This window comes from Phalacrocorax aristotelis, chromosome 11 (genome assembly GCF_949628215.1).
Source record: "Phalacrocorax aristotelis chromosome 11, bGulAri2.1, whole genome shotgun sequence".
In the NCBI taxonomy this organism is placed as follows: domain Eukaryota; kingdom Metazoa; phylum Chordata; class Aves; order Suliformes; family Phalacrocoracidae; genus Phalacrocorax; species Phalacrocorax aristotelis.
The window spans coordinates 6,701,849-6,728,171 of NC_134286.1; the positions used below are offsets into that span (position 1 = coordinate 6,701,849).

At 38.5% G+C, this 26,323-nt stretch overlaps 2 long non-coding RNA genes across 2 annotated transcripts in view; one reads left to right on the plus strand and one right to left on the minus strand.

Moving 5' to 3' along the window:
- The window catches only part of LOC142063229 (uncharacterized), a 52,806-nt gene that overhangs the window by 8,962 nt on the left and 17,521 nt on the right, over positions 1–26,323 (minus strand). Inside the window, exons 2-5 of the long non-coding RNA XR_012662696.1 lie at positions 20,441–20,704; positions 20,014–20,358; positions 14,810–14,860; positions 14,321–14,473 (exon numbers count right to left, since the gene is read on the minus strand). This is a non-coding gene — a long non-coding RNA (uncharacterized LOC142063229). The remainder of the gene's footprint in view (positions 1–14,320; positions 14,474–14,809; positions 14,861–20,013; positions 20,359–20,440; positions 20,705–26,323) is intronic.
- LOC142063230 (uncharacterized) lies at positions 5,336–25,130 on the plus strand. The gene is made up of 3 exons (XR_012662697.1): positions 5,336–5,463; positions 5,560–5,664; positions 23,308–25,130. It is a non-coding gene; the product is annotated as an uncharacterized LOC142063230 (long non-coding RNA).

Here is a 26,323-nt window from a genome sequence, read left to right on the forward strand (position 1 = left end):
TTGAAAGATGCTTTTTTGCTAAAGTCTTACCTGAGTGTTGGGTGCTTTGGATTTCTTACATAATCTGACAGTTTATAATTTTTAAGTGTTTTACAAGTGTAAGCAATTACTTCCAGAAGCTTACAATAAGTAGGTCAGTCTTGGATTAATTTTTGTTTTCAGACAAATTAAGATTTTTAAGTTTGATAAATCCTTGAGTTACTCAGATGTTACTGAAATTTGTCATTGTGGCAAAAAACCCTACCTTTATACATACCCGTTGCCTCCTACACAGCATAAAATAAACAGTTTTAAATGTTAGAAGAGCAGGAAAATAAGCTATTGTAGTAAGTTGTGTGCATGTTACTATTTGCCTACATTATAAATAAAATGTAATTTATATACACTGTGTGAAGCTGCAATGTATTAATAAATTGAAAGTGTTCAGTGACAATGATATTGTGAGTTTATCTCTTCTTGATTAAAACCTTGGAATTCCCTTTCCTAACATTTCTTCCAAAGAACTGTGTTATGAGTTTGAAAAAGAGAGCTTACTGTTATGGAAAACCAATGGAGTAGGAAAAAGGAGAAAATCATTACCAGAAACTACCAGAACAGGTTAAGAATCATAAATCTTAGAAGTGGAAGACCCGATACGTGATATGAGCTGATATGTGATGAGTATATGATGAAAGTTGCCATTGTTGCATAACTGAGAGAGTGAGTGCTCATCACCTCAAGGACGTTATGCAAAGAGCACTCGTTGGCTGGGAGCAGATGTAGCAGCCAGCAGCTGCAAAAGAGACTGCACAGACTCTTTGGTTACCAGCAAGTGAGCAGAGGTGAGTCGGTGGCCATCAGCATTCTGTCTTGAAAAACATTCTGTGCACAGTCTGTTCTGCTGTCGTAGCCAAGTATTCTTTGCCCATCCCGTCAGAGCAGCAGCGAGGTGATGCTACTGGGAAAAACTCTGGAAGAGGTGGGGGTTTGGGGAAAACCGTGATGGCACAATCACAGTAAATTACTGGCATGTGAGGGATGACCATTTGCTTTTGCCATCAGCAGTGTGTCTAGAGTTGTTGCCTGCCTGCTGAAACCAAAGCCCGTTGTTAACATACCCACAAACAAACATGGGCAGTGATTTCAGTCAGTACCTCTGTCATCTTCTAGTTGAAGTAGCCACTATAACCTTGCTGTTACTTATCATGAGGATGAGATTGCAATGGGATGTAGGGTTAACATATGATGACATGGCAGATGATTTGCCAGAAGACCAGATAGCTTGATCTTCTGTAGACGTTTCTCAAAAAACTTCATTTCCTCTTCGGTCTATTTCCAATGGGTGCTTACAGGGAGCAAAGCACTGGATTAATATCTTCCAGAGGTAATTGTGCAAGTATAAAAGGTTATCAGCCGCAGCTGCTTGTCTCTGCCCTCTTTTTGGAGATTGCACTGTCATGTGTCAGCAACCTGCTGATTAAGCAGTTCATGCAAATACTCTGCCGTGTGTCTTGGACAGAATCAGACAGAACAGATCAAACAGTCACTTTTTGCCTGACTTAAATCAGTGAGCTTTGAATTGAAACACACTAAAGCAGATCAAAAGGGCATCCTTTTACTAATGAAGTTGAAGCCTTAACACAGTCAATGGACTCATTTGGCCAATCCTTAAAAAATCTGCTTTGCCCAGCTCAGGATCCCAAAGTGAGATACACTCTCTTTGCTTCTGTGAGTGGCTGCTACACATGTGATGGTGCTCATTCAAAATCAAAAATGCCTTTCATTTGAAACTGCCAGGATAAATGAATGATATCAGCTACACGCAGAGTTTTCTTATGTGTTCATTTCTGATATATTCTCATAACAATTTGAAAGGATACTTCCCTCATTTGGCATGAAGCTTTGAAATACGTTACATCTCAGGAATTCTAGTTCTCTTGTTGCCAATATGACCTTCATGTAAATCCAAATAAATCTTGCTACGTATAGCATAGATTAGTCCTTAAAGGGTATACAGTGTCTCATGTATCCAAAAGCAAAACAGGTAGCTCAGTTTTGCCTGAAGAATAGCTACCTCATGGGAGCTGCATACCATTTACATAAAATCCTAATGCTTTACCTTTATTAGGTAATAAATCACATAAATTTTACCACCTTAAGTGTGGAAGAGCATTCCTAATTGAGCCCTCTAACAAGAAATGCTAAAGTAAGAAAATAAAGAAAAAGCAAACTGGATGCAAGATTTTATCAGGATGCAGCCCCAGGCTGTAAGGATCCCTAGGCACTATTTGTCGTGGCTTTATGATCGCCATTTCGGTGGTACTTGAGTGCCTTACTAACTGCCATGTAGGTGTCATTACTGTACTACTTCATTTCGCAAATAAAAATGAAATATGTAGAAAAAGTAACTTGAGCAAGGACTTCCATATCTGCAGTTGTGGAAGCCGTTACACGTCGTCCAATTGCCAGACCACTGTCTTTTTCCTTCCACCACTCTTTCTCTGATAGCTAGAACTTATTTTAATGAGTAAGACTCTTTCTGTCACCTTCTCTCCCTGCCCCTACCTGTCACGATACTGTAAAGAGATCCAGTGCACTCCTAGAACCCTTGGACAATGACCTTGGCTTATCTGAGCTGTTTGGTTAGATTGGAATATTGGAAGAATAAATTCAGATTGCCTTACAGATTAAAATATTTAGAATTTCAATATACTTAACTTTCAATAATTTCAAGTACTTTCTGTGTTCTGACTGTATCTTTATTTCTGAGTATGGCTTTTCATAAACAATGAGTATTAATTGTAAGCTGGGGGGGTTTGGTGAAATAATTGGCTGTACTTGTAAGCTGCTGTGAATACAATTCTTCATAATAATTGTAAATTGAAAGTGTATGTGCCCAGTAAGGGGAAGGGAAGCTGAGCGAAAGCTTTTTATATTTGCCCCAAGCAACAGTGTCTAGGAAATGTATACCCATGATTATGAAAAATAACATTTTTATGATTAAGCTGATACTATATGGAAATTACATTTCTTTTTCCACACTTCATGTCATTATTGCAAATTTCTTATAATTGGCCATTCTAAATTAGTATGGTTTCATGCATGGAAATAATTTCAAAATACTATCTCCTGAGAGCTACATACTATGTCTTACACCTTATTAAAGAAAAAAAATGTGTAAGCAATTACATTTCTTATTGTTTGCATGCAACCTCTTTTTAAAGCTAGTTCTTCCTGGAAAAAAAAAGAAATTGGCACTTAAATAAGGCACTGCAACAAAATGAAGTTATTCTATTCTTTTCCTTGATACAAACTTTATTCTCAGAATGCAGAATCCAAACTGTAGTGCCTCAAAAATTCTTTGAAAAAAAATAATGGCAAATGTTGCTATGGCTACAGAGCCATTCCCACTTGCTTTGCTTTTTCTGCCTTAGTAATGAAAGTGGAGTGATTTTTATTCCAAGGATTTGTATGATGCTTTGCAGGGGCAACCCATTTTCCCCTAAATACTTCTCAAATGGTTTTTTAAACTAGAATGGTTTTGGGTTTTGGTCTTTTCTGAAGTTGTTTATCCCTGTTTTCTTTATAAAGCTGATTAAAAACAAATGTTATCTTAAAGATGTAGTGAAATTGTGAGTTTCACTCACTTTTCAATTTGGATGAAGGATAGATTCAATTTCCATCCTTCTTCAAGTCTAATACCCTGCAGGTAAAAAATACTCAGGTTGCCCTGAGTTACCTTAGTTTATTGAGTTACCTTAGTCTCAGGAGTGACTGGCACTGATAATTCTTTTTATTTTCTAAAGATTAAAGACAAGATATTATTACGGTTTCTTATGTGCATGCGGAACAGATAACGTAGTGCTCTAGGATGCCCAGTATTACCCCACTAGGTTGCTGGATTTTTTCTTTGTACTTCTGTGAGCAAGTTTCAGTTTCTTCTCCTTCCACTAATGCAAAACTCTGTGAACCCAGAAAGAAGCCTACGATGCTTTGCTTCTCAAAGATGCTTTCATAAGCTGACAAGGAATTTCTAGTATAGCTGAATTTAAATGTTTGTGAAAACTCTTCTGATTTTCTTACCAACATCATCAGCTCTTCCTGAGGATGAAAATACATTTGGAAGCAGCCACTGCCAGGGTAATGCAACTGAAATGTTCTCCTGAGGACAATAAGAAACCTCTTTTAAGGTAGCAATGATATGGCATAAATGTACTCTCTAAGGACAGAATAACTGATGCATTTCCCTGGGGGTCTTTATGATTCTGCTGCTGAAAGCTTACTGTGAAAAGAGAATGCAAATAAAGGCTGCTTGTCATGGAAACACACACGAGATTGTGTAGGGTTGGGGCTCTTTTTGCCCAAAAGCCTCATTTTTAATGAGAACAGGGTTCCATTTTACAAAAGCTGAAGACCTAGACTGCTTTACACAGCCCCATTAGGAAGAGAGGTTTTTTTGCTGGCTGTCTTGATAGCATATACATTTTAAGTGGGGATGTCAGCATGGCTATCATTAAGGTTTTCTGATACTTTCTTTAGTAGAGTGTAGTCCTCACTAGCTCATAACTTTGCCAAGCAGCTGTATGCATTCTTCCATTCCAAATGGCTGTTCTAGATTTTTATATATACACACAAACAGACACACATACATATTCCCTTCAATGTTTTGGTTTAATTTAATTTAATTTATTTTATTTTATTTTATTAATTTCATTTCATTTCATTTCAACTGAAGTAGTTGCAGATGTCTCTGAGGTAACCTAAGACGGTAGCATAGTGCTGCTTTGTTAGGGTTTTTTAGTTTGGATTTTACTTCCCCTTCATTCTCTTGAGCCCTTGCTTTTTGAAAAACTTGGACTTTGGTGCAGAAACATAACGTGACAGCCTGTAGCATTACTACACCTTTCCTGACCCTATGAAAACCTATCCACCTTTTCTAAATCATAATACTAAGAATTTTGGTTAATTCTTGGAAAGGTATGGTATTCTTGTAGGCAAGCCCTTAACAACTTTTTTTGCCTGAGCAGACTGGATATTGTCTGTTCTCACACAGCATCTACATGTCCAGACTACTAATGAACTATCTCCTCAGACTAACTGAGCATGCAGCAACTGCCCCAGCTTTGGAAAGGGAAAGGACTGGAAATACGCCATCCTAGAGTGCAACGGCTGCTTCGTGATGCTTAGAGCTGGAAGGAGGAATGCAGAGAAAGGGCTCTTGGTTAGAACTGGAAGCTTGTGTTCTTGGTAATCCCCTGCTGACACAGTGGAAAAAAATAACTGACCGAAATGAACATGGTAATAGGGCCGGATCTGTGTGTAAAAGACATAAGCCTAAAAAGGAAACAGCTAGTCTGACCTTGGTCTGGGAACATTAGTTTTAGAGCTGAACAGCAGAAAAGGACATGAAGCAGTGCCTGATAGAGATACAAAGCTAGCTTAGATTGCTTAGATTTCATGGCATTTGCTGACACAACAGAAGGGGTGAGATAAGAGGACCCTTTGTGACGTGTACACATAGCTGGAGACTTTTCAGCACTGTAGGAAAAAAAAACTAAACATTTTTTTTTGCACTGGCAGTTGGATGAGCTCTTGAGAAATCGGGTGGAATGGAGGAGAGCAACTGCGGAAATTTTAGAAATGGAAGTTAAAGGTTGAGAATACGAGAGGACTGCAGATATAAAGGTGAGTAAAAAGGGCTAAGAGGAGTCTGAAGTTTCAGGAGGGGGAAGCGGGGGACCCAGGAGGCTTTCAAACTGCAGCTGAGAGAATAAAGATTAGAAAGGACAGAGTAAAGATCAGGAAAGAACACAGTAGAAAGAATCAAGTTTTGGAAATAGGAAAAAGAAGTTATCCACATTTTCTCTGGAGTCTGGATTTAGAGCTGGACAATAGTAGACAAATTAGCTGCTAAAAGTGTCCAGCTGCCAACGTCACCCGGCCCAGAGAGATGGTGACCTGGTTTACTGTTCTGTGGCTGCTGCGGGAAGGGTTGGGCTATTAGCATCCAGTGTTTACCTGTGCTTCCTCAGTGAGAATCAAACTATAAATTTCTTAATCCTGCTCAAATTTTGAAGTAACCAGAGATGGGTTAATATACAATAGAGTACAGATGGTACTCACTGCCTTGTGTTTACACTGACGGAGCCCTCAAAAGCAAAGAAATGGATGCTGGAGCCCTGGTAAACAACTGCAGACTTAAATACCTCATTGAAAAACCCTTATTATATGACTTTTGAAAAAACACCTTTTCCATTTATGTCCAAACATATTATGGAGGATGCTTTAAACAATAACTGTTTCTAATTCTTACCACCCCACCAGGTGACTCTCTGCCAAAGAATTTGGACTTTCTGTGCAATATCATAATCTAAGATTCATATTTTAAAGATTCTAACTAACCTAGGTGCATAAAGCTTCTTCAGACGAAACACTAACTCATGCAAGTTTAATTTTTATATTTCTGTGAAATTTATCTTCAAATATTTGACTGAAGTTTTGAGACATCTCTCTTTATTTCATGATAAATGAAACAATTAAAATTTACTTAAAATCTAAAGAAATACATGGAGAGTTGTTTCAGATAACTTCAATATGGGATAGAGAAAGATTTTATATATTTACATATTTTCTTACTGGATATAAAAAGCTATTTTTCAAATAAATGCTAGTTCTTCTGAGCCTTCAGCTCATTTATCTGTAAAAAGATCAAACAGAGTATGCAATTTCCAGAACGCTCTGACTTCCTAAGCTGTACTAAAAATATTTTAGTTCTGGCTGTCCAGTGTAAGTTACTGGAGGATGTTCTGTGTTTTAATTGGTCTCTACTGGTTTTATGCTCAAAGGACAGTTTCTTTAAGATAGCTAGCAAAATTCTTCTAAGAGAAACAGCAATCAATATCTAAGAGGGGTTTACTAAAGGAAAATCTTATCTTCTTTGTCTACCTCTGTTTAAAGTTTTATACATTTTTTCAATGTTTGTCACTGAAATAATTTTTTTAATCACTAACACTGCTTTGTCTATGATTTGAATTCCTTTGCTGTTTTCTATAACTGACTTCAATATAGGATCAAAGTACCTGAGTGACTGAAATTTAGATTCAAGTCCTTTGCTATTTGTAAACATAGAGTTCCCACCCACCCTAATGCCTGAACTTGGTAGAATTGTTAGAGTAGTGCCTATGCCATCGTTGCTGTGCATTGGCCATATCTGTGGAGAGTTAAAGAGCTAACATCTTAATGCCTTAAAATATCTTCCATTTAAGACTTCGCAGCTGATAATATATATGACCTACTAAGAACACACTACTGCTGTCCAAATATGCAAGTTAATTAAGTATAAATAATTTTTCAAGTTATTATGTCAGATTTTGCTGTTTGCATCTGCGGATATCTAGAAATTGCTGTGAGTTTGTGCATATTATGGCTGTAGTTGTCCTTTACCTCATACCTCACACCACGTATTCCCTGATACTGAAAGCTTTACATATATGAATTTTCAGATGTCCACACCCTAAAAACAAAGGGTGATTACTGATGATTATTGATTCTTACTTTAAAAAAAGGGTGATTATTGGTTGATTTTTTATGCAGTGGATTCAGCCCATTTATATAAAGTTAGAGCATACTGTTTGAATGAGAAGTTTTTAACAAGTTGAAATAAAGGTGTAGCAGGGTGCAAGGGAGTCTGCAGAACTTCAGATTTTGTTGGCAGGTGGAAACTCATTAAAACTGCACATGCTTGAGGAGGTAGTATATATATTCTGCACTGCGGTTGAGACAATTCTCACAGAAATGAATTCCTCTTTCATCTGTCTGATAAATGGTGATCTTGGAAAAGAATGGTTCTTCTCTCAGCAGCTGTGGGATTCACTGCTTCATGCTTCCTTTCTCTGTATGCTATAAAGATGAAGTCTATTGCCTCAGACATTTACAAATCAAATCTTTTCATATGTCACCAACTGCTTTTAGAGAAAAGCACAGATGTAAAATCCGTGTTTGTCTCTGAAGAGTGGCTAGCAAATAGGCTACTGACAGCAAGGCTCACCACTGTTTAATCAGAATCTATGCTCAAGAGCATTACTGCAGTGCTTCCCATGGAAAGCGTATTGCTTGGAATAGCTTTTCTTTTGAATATTGGAAAACAACACTACACTTAAAGTAATGGAAAATGGACAAAAACTGTAAAATACCTAACTTTTGGTTTGAAGTCCTGCACTTCAAAGCAAAAAATATCACTCACCGCTCCCCCTCCTCCCTTCTGTACAGCTTTGTGAGAATTCTGATTGCCGCAGCTGGGGTGTGGGTTTCTAGCTGCACTGCAGAAATGTGTGGGATGTGGGAGCAGGCGGGAGGGTGTGTTAGGGCCTTGTTTTGGGGTTCTTCGCTATTTATGGCATCATAGGCTTTTCTTTTTGCTGCACGCTGGTAGGACTGCCAACTATACATTTGAGGAAGGACTGTAAGCTGAGAGAACACTGCTGGAAGGGGGAGGGCAAGACCATTGCTTGAATTTCTGTTGGTTTTCAGTTATTGTTGATGGACATACACTTGCATAAAGCTTCAACATATTTTAAAATAATTTAGCCTTTTTTAGTTAAAAGAGAGCAAATCTGTTGCTATGTTTCTCTTTGTGAAAGCAGGTAGAATTGGATACTGTTTGAATACTGTTTTCTTTGCTGGTCTTGAATTGTAATGCTTCACAACATGACTCCACTAGCAGAGCACTGAGAAATAAAGCAACAATGTCAATTTTATTTTAGTTTAATCTAATTCAGAGGGATAGACCTTAAATCTTATATAACACATATGGTGATCTTTATTTTTATCTTTTGTTATAATGGAAGACTTATACCAACATTTTGAGGCATTTTAAACTTTTAAACTGAGAAGGATCTCAATTCAAAGATTAGTCAAAATTGGGACGAAAACTAATTTTTGAGCCTTTTGTCTTGTCAACAGGATAATTTGAAGAAAAATACTTGTGCTTCCAAAATAATAGTGTCTCCTGTCATAGATTGCTGAACACTTGGTTCTGTTACACAGAGTTTTATGAGAGAGGAGCAAGACTACTTTACAAACATCAAGAACCAGGACATGACAAACCTGGCTGTGCTTGGATGTTTAGAGAACCTCCACTGTCAGTCTAGCTACAAATGCGCTGTGGCAGCCAGGAACACTTGCCAAACCTCACTGCAGCCAAAGTCCACTTTACTATAAAAGTCGTCCTTGGTTTTTTTTTGAGAGGGACCAAGGTTATAAGGTCTGACTTGATGTATTTTATGTCTCCATCATCTGGGTATTCAAAAAATATGAGTTGAGGCCCTTAAAATCCTTTACAGCTCTTCAGTTACACAGATATGAAGCATACACTTAATTTCTTTCATGTTCTATTTGAGTTTGGGACTTCCACAACATACAAGAGCAGTGGAAAGAAGGAATGAAACACTAGCAGTAAAGGATTAAAAAAGCTTCTAAGCTCATCTTAAAAAAATAAATTGAATCCATCCATCAGTTATATTGCCTATGGGCATTTTTAAAATCATTTAAGTAGGTATCCAACACCTTTTGGTAGTGTCTGCCTATAAACGGGTATTGCTGTTCCCTACTTAAGTTTTTGCACTGATACAAAATGTTACAAACTCATAATTGTTCATACCATGGCTAGAGATCTACACGAGTTTTGATTCTGACATTTTTCACAAACTTCTATAACTCTGCCGGCATAGCTTTTAGTTATTTGTCTTGCTTTGTATCCTGATTAAGTACGGAAATTGCAACAAAGACTAATGTATGCTCCTGGGTCTGCTTTTATCATGGCATTTTTTCCTCTCTTCACTTAAGAAGAAATATATATTGTTATGGCTTCCTTGACACCTTTGTGAGAGCATGCTGTTACAACCCTCTGTCTTAGATATTTTTCAGCATCTGCATGTAGACTTTCTTGTTATTGTTAAACTAGTAATATCCTAAAACATCTCCCACCATATTCCCTATCAACATTTTGTCATTTTGATGCAAAAACTGTATGGCATTTATACACAGTAAAGTTGGTTCAATTTGTTGCTTCTTGAGCAAGATAACTTTCTGATTTTTTTTTTATGTAAGGACATCCTCTTCTTGCCTCTACCAAAAGATCCATACTGTTAACTGTGTTGCATATAAATGAGACTTGCAGTTCCGTAACTGGAAAGCTAAGCACAGAGTAATTATGACCTATGAATTAAATGTTATGTCTATTTGAACACCTATGTATCCCAACTACTGTTACAGATCAGTACTAATTTATACAAGTCAAGGCCTGTCTCTTTGACTTGAAACAGCTGCTAAAGGCAGAAATCAAATATAAGGAGACATCTGACAAAAATTCAGATGCTGGCAAACTGTAGTAGGTGCTTTCAAACACCACCGAGTTCTTTTACTAGTATTTCTGCTTTGACTTTTTTCAGTGTAAAGGCATTACATGATTCCCTATGAAAATAAAGATACCCAAGAAAGATGAAGTAAGAGAAAAATCTATAGCTGACTCTATTATTTGCCTCTTGTCTAAGAGAATAGTTCATTGCTGCAGTGGTCTACGGAGCCACTCTGTGCTGGCACTTGACTGACCGCATTCTTAATGCAATAGTTGCACACTCCCTCCAGTCACAAAAAGGATTTTTATAGTAAGACACAAAGGCGATGGATTTTACCTTTGATTCCACAAGAAAAACTTGAGAGCACTCAGAACTCAACACTTCAGCATGTACAGAGCAAATCTGCTTGGAGGGAACGAACGACGGAAGGGAAGGGGAAGGCATTTTACAGTCAATGTAAATGCAGACTACCACCTAAGACTTAATTGTATGGCAATTTCAGGGTTCAGTGATCTTTGCCGTCACTGGGTACTTCCCTATTCATTCAAACAATGATCACTTTCTCTGGTAAAGAGGCAATCTTGACAATAAAACTGCTGTAAAGTAATTAACAGGTAGTGAGAAAAAGTGAGGGAGATTCTGTTTGGAGGGGTTAAGCTCATGTAAAACTATGACTGGAGCCAGATGGCTTGCTGCAAGACATCTATGCAGAACTTTGGGGTTTTTTCCCCTTCCCTCAGTTACTTTCTGTATTTCTGCTAACCTGAGCTTTTCTGAGGGAAAACACAGGAATAGCCACTAAATCAGCCCTAAGACCTTGCTTCTCTCACCCCTTAATGAATGCCATAAGAACCAGCCTGCTAGGTCTTTCATTAGCAGGTATTCATGATGGACTTGAAATAACTTTCCTTCTGAAGCTTTATCAGAAACTGACCTTTTCTTCAAATCTTTTAACAAATTGTCACTTTCTCATGAAGCTAATCTTGGAAAAAATCCTGGCCAACTGTAATTGCAAGAGTTTGCCTTTAACTTTTATTTAAGTAAGCGTGTGAGAGTGTGTGTGTATATGATTACACACCAACAAACTGACAACCCTTACAGCACTACTGATCAAGCATTATTTTTCTGGAATCTTAGTTTTATTTTCAGTAATAGGGATTTTTTTTCTGATCTTTTTTTTTTTAACTGTAAAGCTTCCGGAGCTATAGATGCAGGCATCATTAATTAAACCCTAGTGCATTTATGTTAGTATTATAAACTTCTCAGTGGGCCACCTAGATTTTGGGAGCGAATGTGCAAGTGTCTTCATCTCTCTTCATGCCAGTCTAGTAACAGAGGAGCAGTTTCATGGCTGTATCACTCCTTTCACCGTCTGTTCACAAGAGCTGCACCTAGCCTTTCTTGCTTTATTCTTACTTGAACAGTTACTTGGCAGACCTGTGGTCTGCTCTGTGGTTTTTTCATGTGGCAGAAAGCAAAACCAAGCCATGATTACCTCCCACGAGAACAGAAAGGAGAAAACAGATGAGAATTCTTCTAGTAATGTCTAATATGGTCCTCTCAGGGACAACTCTGGAGATGTACGTCTGATATACCATCCCTTCCTCAAGATCAAACTGAATTAAGATATGTCCTGGAATTACCTTTCTTAGCCAGCTTTCTAGGGACTGCCTGTAAATCCTCCTTAGTTATATATCTAGGGGCTATAGGCACACAGAGCCCTGCTATAGTTGCATTAGTCAGGCATATTTTGTCTGTCTGTTGAACTGTTTGATACCTAAGAAAAACACTAAATTTGCATTCTTAACACTGTAGCTCACACACAATATTAGGAAAATCGCTTTCTCTTGTTTTACTTCAAAAAATATTCAAATTAAACATCTTAATAAATGTTTCTATCTGATTAGTTGCCCAACTTGGGACAAAAGACTTAATACCCTGTGTCAGAATACAGAAGTTGTCTTTTTCATATGCCGGGTGTGCGTATGTATGGTGTTTGGTTGAGCAATTCCTAGCACAACAGAAATAACAAAATAGTAAATTATATCTGTGCCCCTTCTCTACTAGCAGTTGGAAAAAATACTGAAAAATAAAACAGCAGCTGCAGTCCAAATCTATTTATATTCTCAAACTTGCACCAATCCTCATACGGCTGAAGCCCTGTGTATATAAACCGGTACAACCGAGCTCTTTTTAATTTCCTGTTTCTTTAAAGTTAAGGAGCTTCTTCCCAATTGAGTAAACAAAAGAACCTGCTCTAGACATTTTCCCTGTCTCTGAACGCCACCTTCCCCCACTGTAATCTGACATCCAGCTCTCTCAGTGACAGCAGTGACCTTCCCGGGCTCAGCCTTAGCTACTGCACTAAATTTCCTTGGGAGTAGGGGAAAAGTGGAATCTGTACCGTTAGCTGAGAGCAGTAACGTCCACTTGGTTTTAAGCTCCACGTTACGCACCTTGTATGATTCACCACAGGAAAGTAAAATGTACCAAGAAAATACATACAAACGCTTGAAAGATTTAACATTTGTAAAAGTATAATCTCCAGACAGATAGCATCGCATTACCTATAAGCATCATATAAGCATCACATAGGCTCCTCAGGAGCCTGGCAGTACAACTTATTTGTTAACTCGCAGTTAGTTTCAGGAATCGGGAACTTCTGCACAGTCATCACAAACATGGGGACTGAAAGGGTTTCCTGGATGACCAAATACAGTGCTTCATTGCTGTAAGCAACTGTATCACATAAACCCTCCATAAAGTGATACATTTCATTTTCAATCACTGAATTTTGCTCTAACTCATCCTTCTCAGCAGTAATTCTACTTCCTTACTTGTCTAACAGTTAAGAAGCAGTTTCCAGTTGAAATTTATTCCAGGATGTGTCATTCACACCTGTTCTTTGCTAAAACCTAAAAACGAACAAGCAAAGAAAAAAAAAACACCAACAACCACCTTTTCTTTTCATGTTTCCTCATAACATTTGTATAATCTCTGACATCATAATGGATGGATTCGTTGTGAGTTTTCAATTCCAATTTCATTGTATTCCAATCTGATCTATTTTTTCCAAACAGAAAATTAAACACAATGACAACATCTCCTCCTGGACATAGTAGGCCTGGATGTGGATTATACCTTACTAGATATGCTGATTCATGAATACTCCTTAGATTGCTTATAAATCTGAGTGCCTTTAAATGATAAATCACTGTGGCCGCCTAAAGATACTAAAATGGAATGAGACAATATTTGGAGAGTTTTTAATTTTAATTATTGTAAGGCTGAGTTGGTCATTCTTGGACCAGTTAACAATTTACAGACTATCTGGCCATACAATTCATAATTTAGGAGTATCTGAAATTTGTTTTTCTGGATCTCGAATCTGCCTAATCCAACATAAGTCAAGATCACTTCATTTCAACATTAATTTCCTTGATAGCACATAATTCTCCAGGCAGAAGCTACTACTAACACTGGCATCATCTAGATGGTCAATTTTAACTTAACCACACTTTCTCTACACTCCCTCACAAAAAACACCAATATGCTTTATTATCTTGTAACTCTTGCCTTGGTGTCCTACTTCTTGAAACAGGATGCTTTCAGGTGATTCAGGAAGTGCTCAGACCACTCTTCAGGAAGGTTCATAGCTATTTCACACATCACCTTTCACCATTCACCATTATCACAGCTGTGTCACACCACGGATGATTATGTATCACTGCACTGGGACTATAAAGCAAAAACGTATGAATACTTCATTTTCAACAGTGCACAGTTAGGCCCCTCAGAACATATTCCTCAAGAGCAGCAATTTATGATTGCAATGAGTTAAACAAATGCAGAGGGTTGAAATATAAAAATTACATAGTTTATTATATTTTGTCGTGCTATTTGTGCACTGTAAAAAGGGAGTGAAATCAGTAAGTCACTGCGTACAGAGCGCTTGACTTAGCAGTGCCAAACTGGAAAAGACTCACGGTGCTGGAATCTGAGGACCATTGGGTGGAAAGGGCTGCAGTTGTCCTTCTGGGTATGATCCTGAAGAGGTGTCTGTTGTTGCACCATTTCTTTGGAGAGGATTGTATTATGTTTTTAATGTCTGTCTTTAGTTAAGCATTTGATTTCTTAGACTGCAAACACAGAATAAATTCATGTTCTAATGGCACACAGAATCAATATTTCAACTCTTCCTACAGCAATGTAGAACAACTTCTGTGATGGCTGTAACCATGTGATTATTTGCTGGGAAGATCCCATTTTCAGGCATTTATCACTTCATTCCCTTCATTGTCTAATCTGGAATGCAGTTTTGACCATTGTCTATAGCTGTGGTGGGTTAGCCTTGGCTAACGGCCAAACCCCCGCCACCTGCTTGCTCACACCCCCCCAGCAGGATGGGGGTGGAAATAGGAAGAACACAGACAAGAAAGCTTGTGGGTCAAGATAAAGACAGGGTGGTTGCTTACCAGGTACTCTTGCGGGCAAAACAGACTTGACTTGGGGAAAATTATCTTAATCTATTGCAAATTGAAATACATTAAGGTAGTAAGAAAACACAAAGAAAACATTAAAACACGTTTCTACACCCCTCCAGCCCCCCCATACTTCCTCAGGCTCAACTTCACTCCTTCACACCCAAAACTCTTCTACCACCACCCTCCTCCTGAGGAGCGCTGGTGGGGTGGGAGCTTATAGTCAGTACACAGGGTCTCTTCCACCTCACCCTTCTCCTTGGCTCCAGCATGGATTCTCCACAGACTGTTGTCTATCAATCTAGTCCAAGAAAGGGTCCTCCATGTGTGACCAGAGCGATGGAATTAACCAACCATGGATGTTTCTATACTCCTTGTACAGCCCTATCCAACTGGACGTGAAGTCAGGGGACATGGAGTATGCCAATCAGTGTATCTGTTGACCTGTATTTTAGTCCCTAGGTAATCATTAATGTGAACGAAACAATAGACAATGTGCTTCTGTCAGAAAAGGATGACAAAATGTGGTTTTGTGTAGTGAACAAAACTGGCCAGGACTGCCAAGATTAAGAGCCAAGTAGGTAAAAGGTAATTCCAGCAGGGGGACATCATGACCACTGGCTCACAGACCACCCACCCAAGTAATACCACCTACTCAGAAGAGAACAACAGAAGAGGACAACCGAGCCTGCGCAGCGATTTACATACGGAACGAGCAAGTTTGTACCAATCAGTAGAAAGGACAATAATGAATATGTATGAATATGTAAATTTTTTGATCTAGAAATCGTCTGAGAAAGGTGTGTAAGGTATGCATGTTAGGAGGAGCGATCCCCCGTGTATCCGGCGCTGAGAATAAAGAATGCCTGCTCTTTAATACTAAATTGGTGTTAAAGAGTTGTTTCTGATTTTGCTGCGTTTTTTGGTAACACACGGGCTGCAGCACGGGTCTCTGCTCTGGCACCATGGAGCACCTCCTCCCTTCTCTGACCTCGGGGTTCCCTCTGTTGCTTCTCACTTTTTTGTTACCACCTCTCTCCCCTGCTGTGTGGCATTTTCTGCCCTTCTGTGGGTATGCTTTCGCAGAGCACCACCAGCTTTGCCAATGGGCGCAGCTGTACCCTGCATCGGGGCCATTGCAGAGTCAGCTGTCCCCAGCACGGGGCATCCCAGCCCTGCTCCCACAGTGACCCCTCTGGCAGCACCACTGCCCCAGCTACCAAAACCTTGCCGCACACACCCAGTACAATAGCTAAGGCTCATGTTCATGTATGATCTTTATTTAGTATTGTTATTTTAAATTCACAAACCTGCAGTTACAGTTATATCAGACTTCGTTATCAGGTTGTCGGTTACTTAATAAATATTTTCCATCATCTCTGTGGGAGTTTTAGTCATTTAGATGGTAATGCCGGTTTCGCAGGTATGTTCTGCACTTGGGACCAAATATAATCACCTATAGTATTACTGGTGATAAATTTTAACAGTTTTCATGTCCATACATCTGTGTGTAGTTTTATTATGTAGTAAGTATCTAAACTAAGGTCTCAAATCTATGTGGGCCATCTTCCTTTTGAAATTTAACGTTGCTGTACTTCAGAAACATGGCAGTATTACAAGGTAGACTGGTCATCTCTGCTACCTCCAGTAATCATGGTTATCAAAACAGCAACCCAGTAGTCATCCCCACCTGTCAGCATAGCTCATTATGACACTCAGAAGGGAAGCACAGAGGAAATGTTAGAGACTTCTTTGTCTGTTAAACTGTGCTTTAACTATTAAAACTGCTTCTTTTCATCCATGCTCTGTGGGTGATTTGGGCCATCTCCAACTGCATTATTCTATTCACAGAATGAATATTCTCCATGTTCTTCTAGCTGTAATGTATCCACTAAAATATCTATACCATAAGGATCTTCAGATACACTAGTACATGGGAAAGCTCTTCCTTAAAAAAAGAACCTTATGCAGGTCATATGATACAAAATAATGTGTCTCAATTCCAATTCAGAAAGTCATCACTTTTGAGTAGTCTAAGCTATGACAGTGTTTTATCCTGGTCTGATTGTGAAGTGTCCTATGATCTCGATGGTGCAGTAGAAGTGATTTTAAAATTATTTTTTCCATATAAACTTTAGATATTCAGGATGTTTTTCTACAGACTGTCAGCCAGCTGCAAATTACTTTGCAGGTGTCAATCTGCACTTACAGACTGGCCTTCAGGGAGGGAATAGAGGCAAAGTGAGAAGATGGCATTAATGAAAGCTAGACAAGCTTTTCCACATTTTGTGTTAGACTCAATCTACCCAGCCTCTGCCAGATCTTTTCCCCAAGTAAGTGCTCATGATGAAAGCTTCTCTATCCACTGTGCTTTAGACTAGGTGCTGTAAGTCTGTAAAAAGGAACAATAATTTTAGCTGATTTTTTAAAGTCACCTTAGTGAGCCCATGTATCATTTTTTTATAAATAAAGAGTGACACATTTGCAACCGTTTCTATAATCTTAAGGTGTTCTTTGTGGAATTGTTAGAGTAATATAATCACAAGTTACTTTTTTGGTTGGAAGGGGTCCAAAGAAGAGCCACCAAGATGATCAAAGGACTGGGAAACCTGCCATAAGAGGATAGGCTGGGAGAGCTGGGTTTGTTCAGCCTTGAGAAAAGGAGGCTCAGAGGGGATCTCATCACCAAGTACCAGTACTTAAGGGGCAGCTACAAAGAAGATGGAGACGCCCTTTTTACACAGAGTCCCATGGAGAGGACAAGGGGGGATGGACCCAAGTTGCTCTTGGGGAGATTCCGATTGGACACGAGAGGGAAATTTTTCACAGTGAGGACAGTCACCGTTGGAATAATCTCCCCAGGGAAGGGGTTGACTCGGCCTCGTTGGACACCTTCAAGAGTCGTCTGGACAGGGTGCTGGGCCATCTTGTCTAGACTCTGCTCTTCCTAGAAAGGTTGGACTAGATAATCCCTGAGGTCCCTTCCAACCTGGGATTCTGTGATTCTGGTTTCTGAGCACTGGTTAAGAAAACAAAACCAAACACCACACTCCTAGTGATTTACTGGTGGTGGAGGGGAAAAAAAAATGGGGAAAGATAAAAATATTGTTTGAAAAGATAATGCCATGTTTTTGAAACAAAGAATAGAACCATTTTTTTAAAAAATTGTAATAGGCAATATTCCCCAATATAAAAAAAAAAAGAAAAACACTCCCCAAATCTTAAGAACTAGGAAACGTGAGAGAAGCATGCAGGATCATCCTTCCTAACCCAGTCCTTCAGTGTATTGATACAGTTCTATTGCTGTCTCTGCCAGTGAGTGCTTACTGCTCTCCCATGACTCTAGATTCCAGATATTTTTTATTTCAGAAGAGATCACAAAATGCTGGTAGAGATGACATCTCAGCTTACATGGACTTTGCTATAATCAGAGATAGGTGAAGGTTAAGTAGATTTAGTACAGTGTGTTTTGTTTTTTTTTTTAAAGAGAGCACAGTGATTGCCAACTGGCAGAGTGTGCGTAACCCAACTTTTACATTATTCTGGTCTGTTCAGTAAGTAATGAGATTTCTAGAACAGCAGAATTTGTTGCAAAGGTATTGGGCTGGGACTCATGAGACTTGAAATTTATTCCTCACTCTACCACTGACCTGCTGTGTGACTTCTATAAAAATCACTTCAACTCATTCCTTTTCACTGCCACCCTTTGCTGTAGCTTCTTTATATAGGTAGTGACCTCCTAAGGCAGTAAAGCAACTTTATAATTGGAAGTTGGGCTTTTTAACCTCCTCGGTGTAAACATTGTCACACTCCCTCTATAATAATCTCTACATCAATTCAGTCCTCTTAAAAATATGATCCATAAGTAGTATAATACAAGTAAAATGCCTCTGCCTTTTTATCAAGAGCAAAATTCAGTGCAACAAACTGATACTTACTATGAAATTATGGTTATTAAGTGACTTATTGTAAAGTAAGTTTGATGGAGGTGTTCCAGTTGTCCAGTCAACAGCTGGCATCAAAACCTTATCACTTATGGGAATCCTTACGGGAATGCTTAGTACAGGAAACAAGGAATTAACAGGCAGAATTAAACCAGTCCCTCATTTCCAAGTATGGTCCTTCTTGGATGAGACTGGAGTCTTCTCTGCATCTTATTCATGCATGTGCTCCTTCTTTTATTTTTTTGGGGGGGGGGGCGGGGGGCAGGGAGAAGGCGAGAAAGACCCTCAGACCCCAGGCTTTTCTTAATAATGACTGATAAAAGACAATGTAGGTTTCTATTAAAGGTTTGTTAATATCTGCTGTGATAAAATAGCTCTGTATCAACATAATTAAAGCTCTCATTTTGCCTTTCCGTTTCTTAATGATTGTTACAACAACTAAGCCAGAAAACTAAGTCCTCTAAGCCAGAAAAAGTAGAAAACACAGAGAATGGAAGCAAGAGAAAAGATGGGAAATGATGAATTGCATTCAGCACCAAAAATATATAGGGAGAAGGGTAAGAATGGCTGTTAAAGAAATCATATCATGAAAGACAGGAAATCTCACAGAACATCAGTCATTCTTATTCTGCATGTTTGCTGGCACAGTAAAGGCAATAAAACAAAACATATGCTTTCCTTTGTGTAGCACACAAAAGCAGGATCTGAGGAAAAATAACAGTAGAGCACTAGAGGGTAGTCAGCTAAAATAAAATAGATTCCAGTGCTGCAATTTGCAGTATCCTGCAGTGTTTGCAGAAGTTTTTTCCTCAAGCATTACTAATGTTGGAACTTTAGACAGCTTCCTTGAGTCTTTGTGGAACATGTTGTGTTAATTCCTACAGTGTTAAAATGATGTTTTGGCCTGACAATCATATGCAAACCTCCCAGGAAGGCTGCGCTTAAAACATAAAGAGCTATATGCAATTCTTTCTAAGTTGCTCCCTCCTGTTTTAAGATATACCACACTTTCAGACATTGCCACATAACATCCATTGTAGTACGCACATAAGAAACACAAACTCTCAAGGTCTAGTCAGCAGTCTACTTCTATAGTAGGTTAAAGCAAATGAGTACTACAAAATGAATCTCTAACCTGTTACACGGTTCTTCAGCTTCATCCTATGCCTACCCCCTCCTACACAGAGAGACCATTTGCTTAAATAAATAATAATAATAAAACCAGTCATGATCTTGGCATGTGGTAACACTTACATGGTGGAATCAAATCTCTTTAGCAGGATGGGTGGTTGCTGTCTGGGTGGCACCAGGAGTTTGTCACAAGGCTCCTTGCAACGGCATTTTGAGATGGATCAGGTGAGACTCCCCAAACCACCATCTGCAGCGCAGGGCTTCATCACACATAACAGTTACTCAGGAAGATAAATGCCGTAACTCGGAGTGTCCTCCCTTCCTCCTCCTTACCCTGAGCTTTTATCGCTGAGCACGATGTCATATGGTACATATGGGACACCCCTTTGGTCACCTGGGGTCTGCTGTCTCAGCTGTGTCACCTTCCATCTTCTTGTGCACCCCCAACCTTCATAGCCTTTACAAGCCCTGAAATAATAATAAAAAAAAAGGTCTTGATAAATAATAGTAATTTTAAATAATTTGATCTGAGTCTGAGATTTAAACTTACCTCCTTTAAATAGTATTTTTCAGATTGTAAAGAGAAGCAGACTTCACTGTACAGTAGTTAGTTCTGCAGCCATGGGTGGGATTGATCAGTCTCTGCCACTATGACCAAAACTTGAAACTGCCAAATTCATGATATTTTGGATCTGAGGTTTTCTGAAGGACGAAGCATAGACCCTATTAATTTCTGTCTTCAAAGTTCCATCTCTATAGTGTATCTTATTCTTTGATGTGTAAAAACTGAGGTGCATCCAGAACAAGTGCTTCCCTGTGAAAACATGGCAGTTAGTTCTGCAGGAAAGCAATTGAGTAAAATTCAAAAAGAGGAACAAGCTCTTCTGTCTCAAAGATATTGTCCCAAAACACTCTCCTTCCAGAAGGATGTTCAAGGGTACTAGGAAATACTTAACAACAAAGGGAATATTTATTGGAAAAGTATAACAGTAGTCCTTCAAAGCACTCAATTTTTGGTCTAGGGGGCTAGAAAAACCAAACAGGAAAACAAAACTTTTAAAGTGTTAGGTCTGAAAAAAATGGAAATTAGCTGGAATTTGTATTCTGAAGAAGAACTAAAACAGAGCAAGAGAAGAAAACAGCTGTTTCAGGAATACAAATGCTAAATTTATTAATGCAAGAGAGGACAGTATGATTAAGTTGTTTAATGTACTGTGTAAAGCACCAGAACAGTCGCCTTAATATATTTAACCAGGAAGGCTAAAAAAGCCACGAGTCCAGGCTGGAGTAAGTTCATAAGGGGGTTATCTCCCCAGTCTCTGACTGAGATTGTTTTCAAATATTTGCCCCCACTCCCTCATGCTCAGTCCTGGCAAAACTGTATTGCAATACAGAAGTATCTCAACAATAAAAGTGCTAGTTCCAGTCAGTGCTGAGTTCCAGCTGACTGTAGCATATTATAAGTATTCCTGACATTCAGCTGTGCAGCCCAAACCAAGTTAATGAGGCTTGCTCACCCCAACAGGTACCACAGCATCTATTTATTTTACTGTATTCTTATACAGTTAATCTCAGCAAAGCCTCCTTCAAAAAGCAAAATAAAGCAGAAATACTAAGACTTTACACAGAAGAGAGAATATACATTTTATTCAAGGAGCAAAAAAAGGGTAATGTTACCCGTGAAGTCCAATAATAGAGATATAAGGGATGAGGGGAGATACCCATATGCTTCCCATCAAATTTTACAGCACTTTCTCATTGTAATTTCTTTTGCCCTCAACACCTCTTGAATTTGGTTGCTTTAATCATCCTCAGAGCAACAAAAAAGTTAGCAATATTGTCTATTATTTGCTACTTACCCTCAAACAAGCTGCAGTGGGTAAAGGAAGACGGGGAGCCCTTGCTGTTCTGATTCTCTGGACAGACTCTGCAAGTCTGTATCAGTGGCAGGGGGCTGGGTAGAATTAGGGCCAGCCACTTAATAGTAAAAGGCCACTGAAGCCTTTTATTCACGTAAGCATATATACGTATATACATACATACACCCACACAACATATAGTGGGAAAAACACCTAGCAGCACTGCATCAGAAAGAAAACCAGATGAACTTTAACACATACACAAGAACAATTTCTGTTCTCACAGCCGGAGCACACTCATACAATCAATAACAGTTGAATTTGGATCACTGAGTATTGAAAGTGATCCATGTATGCCCTAAGGAATATATCACTGAGGAATGGTAGACTGCTTGTGACATAGGCCAATAACTGGTCCTCTCAAGAGTAAATGCTGTAGAGAACAAATGTCATTTCTCTGCAGGGAGTAAATGAGCAGAAGCCTGCTCGCTGGAACTCTTTTTTCTTCCACACTGAAGAATTTAGTTCACTGGCAACACTGTCTTCCTCTCCATTACATATGCTTCAGTGAAAATAAGAGAGTCTTACTACTTCCGCCTTAAGGATAGAATAACCTTAAAGTTATTCCAAATGGAGTTATGCCTTAAAAGACCTTGTAGAAAGTCTTAACAATCAAACATGACAACAAACTGCATCATTCACGGAGAATGGGTAAAAGAAATACTCAACAGTGAAGCGATGAGCTTGTAGGCAATATACAAATGCAACTCTTCTTCCACGGTCACACAATGTACTACAGAACAAGGAGATTCACGGGAATGTTTTATAAGTGTAGTTGTGGTAGTTCCTGGCTCCTTCCATCCTCACTAGAGGTTAACCAACATGGAGTACTATCCTCTTTCTATTGACTATAGACAAAATCTAAAATTAAAACCAACTATTGCTACATATGCTGAAATAATTACTTTTATTCTGTGCTTACAATTACCCCAAAACATAAAAGGAATCGCTGAATGTGTTACCAGTTAGACACTGCTTGCCAGCCTCAGCTATTTACTGTGCTAAATCATACAGCTTAAGAACAAAACCAAAAGTTGCCAGAAACCAGGGAATTTATAAACTGGTAAATCAGAAGGGGTGTGAGGGATTAGCTAGCACCATTAGAAGCCATGGATACCCTTCTTCAAATGGGTAACTCAAGGTGTTATTCAACAGGCAAGTAATTCAACATTTAATTAATGTGAATATCATTTAGCAGACACCGTCCTGCAACAACTACTGTCAAGCAAATGACTATTGTTTTGTTGGTCTCATTGTAATGATGTAGGATAGGAGTCCTAATTTCTAAAAGTACCAAACTGCAAAAAAAACATTTTACATACTTTCATTTGGATTGTAAATGGAATAAGCGGCTTTTATATAATTTCCTACTTTTTCTTATTGTGTAAACTTCCTCTGTAACAGTTATCTTACGATTTTAATTTAAAAGTTTATCCTCTAAAAAGAATATTGAGTTTTCTTTCTATTTCCCTATTACCTTCTGTCCTTTTAGTTCCAGGTTTTCAGCTGTAATGGCCTACAGCTCCACTGCAGGCTTCCGTGTGGAGAAACAAATTTGTACCAGCTTGCTGAATAACCTCAGTAATGTTCAGTCACTCAGAACTTCTCCATCTGCGCTTCCATCCATCCAAAGAACCAGATGCTCTAAAAAATGCCTTATCCACCTTGCCTGGTGTATCATTATCTGAAATATGTTGCTACCATAACTGCCATTTCCAACCCTACAAGCAAAGGCAACAGCTGACCTACCTGGGGCTCTCAGTTGTTTAGTTGGTCAGGTTCAGTGTTATCTTTACAACTTTCTGCTGCTAAAGGGAAACCTGCAAAAGGTTTTTGTATTATTTCCTACACACAGAGAGAAAATGAAATCACTAGCTGGAAGCATTATAACGAAAACTAATAGAAAGCAACCATTTCACCAAGGAGGAAGAGAAGTTCAGAGAACAGGTAGATTTCATCAGAATGAGAAGCTAAGGTTTCTACGTGTAATTACTATGATCTACTACTCCCATTGGTTTTCCACACATAGGCATTTAGACAGGTCAATTATTGTATTACTGAAATTAGACAATGAGATAATTCTATAAACTTCCTTTCCAAACTTTTGTATACTCCACTGACCCAGGTTGCAGAAATATTTTTGCCAATAACTCGATGATTAAACGTGAACTTGCTTCAACAGATATGAAGAGATGTCCTTGATTCTTTGTTACACATCTGTGCAGCTCTTTTACTTCAACACAAAGATTAACACATAGGATCTGAAGCAGCAGCTAATAATTTTCCAAAATATTTGGCTAGTAACCTGAAATTTCTTCTGAAAATACCTTAGAAGAAAGTTTCCCACATAAAAAAGAAAATGTGTGCATGATATGCATGCATATAACATTTTTTGTAAGAAACTTAATTATGTTTGATTATCAGAAATCATTGCAAGTTTTCTCTATTACACTCCCTTGAGGGAACAATTCTGATCAGCTTTGGCAAAAATATTGATTAAGCCATGTTCTTAGAAACAAAAGAAAGATGTATACGAATTTCAAGGCTCTGTTAAAGTATGAAGAAAGCAAAACTATTTCTGATTTATATCTAGCAGATGGATACTCCCAACCATATTACATTTCAAAGCATTGCAAGAGAATTGTTCATTATATAATACAGTAAAAGGAGTCCAGTGATCAATCCTACAAAGGTAACCATCTTCAGTCCAACTACTAGAGTATTAAGAATATTGTAGAATCAGTTTAAAAGTGATTATCACTATAGAGTGAAACTTGGTATTTTCTTTTATCAAGGAATTTTGTTGAAAATGCTTTTACTTTTAAGTGCTGTATAGAGCAAATCAGTTTTTAATGAAAAATAGGAATAATATAGTTACAAGTCAATCAACTCTGTTAACGAATAACACTTGGAAAAGTTTCCTAGGCATTTCAGTAGCTTAATTTCTAATTTTTAAGATAAACATTCCATCACTTAAGCATCAAAGCTTCTGCCTTGGGCAACTATTCATCTTCCACAGCTGTTCCAGCAGTGAGGTGACTGCCTCCCAACTGTTTGTTGCTGTTACTCTTTTGCCAAAAATTGCCAGCCCCACAGAATGTGCTGCTGCTCAGCCAGCAGAATGGATCATACAAGGATTCCCTCATCTGTTTCAGTATCAAGTTAGCTAAGTTGACTTAAATCCACCTGTTCATGCATTTTGGTCAATCAAAAGAAATGGTAGAAATTCTTCTAAAGATTAAGTGTTTAGTGTTCAATGTTGTGTACATTTTTGCAAAACAGTAAGAATCAAATTTAAGGATTAAAGAATTTTTATACTCATCTCAGTGTTTGTCTGCACCTTCCTATTCTGAAACAGCTACAAAATTTTGATATTGTCAATTTTTATGTGATTTGCTTCATTAGGGCTAAGTTAGGCCTTTGTTGCTAGGTATTTACAGCTGCTGCAGTGAGAATCAACAGCAAAGCTCTACAAGACTGCTACGGCAGCAAGAAAAGCATCAGGCGGCATGGCTGTGACACTACCTAGCACTGGTCTGCAGATATCTGTAATGCTTTTAAGCTGTGTTGATATAGCTAGGCACAGGTAATCTAATGAAAACATTCAAGCACGAAATTTGCAATTCTGTCAGGAGCTTATCCAATGTCTTCACTTGACCCTCTCTAAAGTTCTCATCTAGAAATTACAACAGTGGTGTTTTGTATTCAGAACTGGGGAGGAATCTGGCTCTGAATGTTCTAGGCTGCATTCCCGTGGTCCACTAAAATGATTTGTCCCAACGCAAAAGGGACATGTAAAGAAGGATGTGTAAGAACTATAACCACACATTATGTACAGCTGGCGCATTCATTTTGCCATACATCTCACACTGATGGGACAAATTGACTAAGAAGCCATGTCAGCAACATAACTTGAGCAAAATTGAGCTGTCAGGAACAGGAAAGAGTTAGAGCTCTACTACACTCAGTCCTCGCTATCTGGAAGTCTTTGGGCAGAGGCATAAGTTTTGCCCCCAGCAACTGTAGCCTGCATCGGGTTGAGATGTCTTTGCATCGTAAAACTGCACCCTCTTTCAGACATAGCAATAATCCACAGCTATAGTCTGAACTGCAGGAAAATGGCGTTAAAATAATGAGAAGAGAAAAAACTCCTATTCAGAGAATATCCTTGATTAAGCAGCAGTGTGTCCTGTGTGTCGATTAGGCCTAGAGAGAAATGTTTCTTTATGTAAGACAGAACTGTTGGTTTTAGTCTTACAGGTGGATTCATTTATAAACGCTGACCCTGACATATAATCTTCAATAAAAGCAGTGCTTTTCTATCTAATTTCCATCTTTCAGCTGAGACATTAGCATTCCTTATTCAGTGTTCTTCTCCCTCAAGCATTACCTCAGATTAATTGGCACGGTATAAAATAAGTTGCTGGGTGCACAATGGTAACCATGGTAGCCTTCATACTATCTTCACAATGCATATGTAATTCAGTCCTCAGGAAAACATAATTAGTATGTAG